Below are 3,084 nucleotides of genomic sequence, written 5' to 3' on the forward strand. Positions count from 1 at the left end.
AGTTCTTAACGGTCACATGCCAACAGTCCACCGGATCTTTAAGGGGCGTTGCTGACCTGCGCTGCCGCTGTTGTTGCGCAGCCCGAGTTTGAACTGCCTGAGCTAACGGTCTGGAGTTAACTGAAAGCTGCCGCAGTTCCTCCAACAGCCTCTGTGGTAAATCATCTCCACCACCCTCCCCCTCCGCGAGCCTCTGTGAAGGCAACAGCCGCCAATGGCATAGTAATGTATAAGGAGACGCCTGAACTGCACGTTGGGTGGGTGTGGTGCAGAAGGAGCAGAAGGAGTTGGTGTAAGTGGGGGGTCGACCGCAGTGCCAGGGGCAAAGAACCTCTCCTCTGCAAACAAGGAATCCAAGGCTTTTCCCTCGGTGACTGGAAAAGCCAGTGCTGACTCTGGAGAAAATTACTGGCCCCGACCACTCTTGGTGCACAAGATTACAATAGAATAAATACAACCACTCTCCATAATCACTACACAGACTCCACAATCGCAAATCACATTCACACTATCACATTCATCACGTCTATCACATTTATCATATCAGCGTCTCCACTTGACGTAGCTGTCAAATTATAGAATCACAGAATCACCAAGTCTTGGAAAAGACCTACGAGATCATCTAAGATCATCTTTCTCCGCAGGGCTGCCATCAAGGAGTTCTTTCCCCAGTCTGTATAAAAACCTGGGATTGCCCCAGCCCAAGTGCAACACACTGTACTTGGCCTTGCTGAACCTCACTAAATTCTCATGGGCCCACTTCTCCACCCTGTCCAAGTCCCTCTAGATGTCTTCCCTTCCAATCTAATGCATTGACTGCACTGTTCAGCTTGGTGTCATCTGTAAACTTGCTGAGGTGCACTCATATCCATCTTCTTGTGCTGACAGAAGGGTTTTGCACTCCAGGCCCTAAGTCCAGCTTAACTAACTCTTCCAAGGGGGCTACAATGGGAGCTAGCACTGACAAAGTTGTGATATATAGGATCTGCTCCGGGGAGGCAGATGAAGGGAGACTGTTATTCACTTTGCCCACCAGGTCGAGAACAAGCACTTGTAAATCCTTATTGGTTTAGCCATTCATAGAATCAAAGAATCGCTCAAGTTGGAAAAGAACTTAAAGATCAAGTCCAACCTCAACCTGACCACCCTACCTAACTGTAACAACCCACCGCTATGTCATGTCCCTGAGAACCTCATCCAAATGGATTTTGAACACATGCAGGGATGGTGACTCAACAACTTCCCCGGGAGCCTGTTCCAGTGCTTCACAACCCTTTCCATGAAGAAGTCGTTAAGTATGGACATCATGAAATGAACTAATGGAATTGGGAAAGCTTCTAAGGGAAAACTATCAAATGTTTCATTATGCCCTAGGGGACTCTCTTGCTATTGGACTAAAGAAATCCAAGGACTCTCCTCTGTCTCCTTTTGGGATAAAGATGATCGAGCAAGCTTCTTGGAGCAGAAATTTTCCTAACAACAGCAAACCAAAGCAGTTAACCATGCTTTGATCCAGCACTGCCTGGGTGTCAGGAGGTGCTGATCTTCAGAAGTGGTGCCCCAGCCAGTCTTTGGCCAGGAAACATTCCTGGGCCTTCCTGTTTGAAAGCAAACAGCTCCAAAGAAATGCTTTCAAATGTGAAAATGTCCACAGGGTGTGCTGAATGTCTCGTGCTCTGGTAGATCTACGCTGCAATGTAATAAAAAGCCATTTCTAGCTCACTGGCCTCATGACACCAGAAGCCATCAAGGAAGGTATGCAACATATGGATGGGCACAGGACTGAGGGGTGGGCTTGACCATGGACACTCTTGCACAGGTAATCTGTGAATGTGAATCTGGTGCTGCAAATAAGTAAGTGTCACGGAGTTCTCTCTAGAGCTCACTCCGGGACAGTGGTCACAAACCCGGGGCAGCAGGAACAAAAGCCCCCCCCCCCCCCCCCCCCCCCCTTTTCTCTCACGGCACGGTATGGCAAAGTGCGTTTCGGGAGAGGGGAAGGGAAGGGAGATTGCGATTAGGTCTAACAAAAAAATAAGGGAGAAAAAAAGGTGATCTGAGAACGAATGGCAGTTTAATAACCTAATAACACTAAACAACAACAAGAGAGTTTCAACAAAGAGAATACCAAGTCCCCAATCTCACCGATGGAGCTGTGGAAGGCAGGAAGCTCTGACCACGTTGTCTCCTCGCAGGGAGCCGGTCCAGCAACCCCCTCCCCTTCCTCACTTCCCTTCCGGTGCCCCTCCCCACATGCCCATTAAGGCAGTTCACAGAAAAAAAACTTGTCCCCTTTACTCCCATTATGAAGCATGGTGTTCTGATGTGGAATACCAACACCGACCAAATTGCAAAACCATAAAAGTAAGCCAAGCCCATGAAGACTCTTTGGTGTGGGGGACAGTGGATTAAGTAGAAATATGGGGAGGCCTGGAGGTGAATTCTATCTCACTCCCATAAACCTGCCATGGAAAGCACAATGTGCTTGCAATGGTGGAAGCAAACATCTGAGGTCTGGAAACACTCGTGTCCCATACCTCCATCCAAAATTCCAGAAAGCAAATCTTAGGATAATGGAACTCATTTTAATAATGACCTCATAAACTCCTGGGCCAATTAGGATGTCACTGAGTGGATATTTCACATACTCTGCAATGCACCAGCTTTTGGAAAAGGCAATCAATACTTTGGAGAGTTAAAAACTTCACTGAAAGCAATAGTTGGCAGAACATTCATGCACTGGGATAAACGTTTAACCGAAGCCACCTGGTTAGTCAACACTCTGGGATCTGCTGGTCTTGATAGCCCTGCTCAGTCCAGCCTCCTATGTACTGTACAACGGGATGGAGTCCCTGTGGTACATAAGAAGAATTTATGAGGGAGAACAGTTTGGGTCACCCCTGCCTCGGGCAAATGCCAGCCCACCTGTGGGACTGATTTTGCTCAGGGACATGGTGGGAAATGCAAAAACCAAACAGGGATGTTGAGTTTGTACCGGAAGGAAACTTGATGATGGGAGAGAACAGTCAGAAGTTTTAGGTATATATGCACATAAGTACATAAATCTGTATATGATGGTAATTA

Source organism: Coturnix japonica, chromosome 1 (assembly GCF_054131305.1).
Source record: "Coturnix japonica strain WE chromosome 1, WE-NBRP24, whole genome shotgun sequence".
Lineage (NCBI taxonomy): Eukaryota > Metazoa > Chordata > Aves > Galliformes > Phasianidae > Coturnix > Coturnix japonica.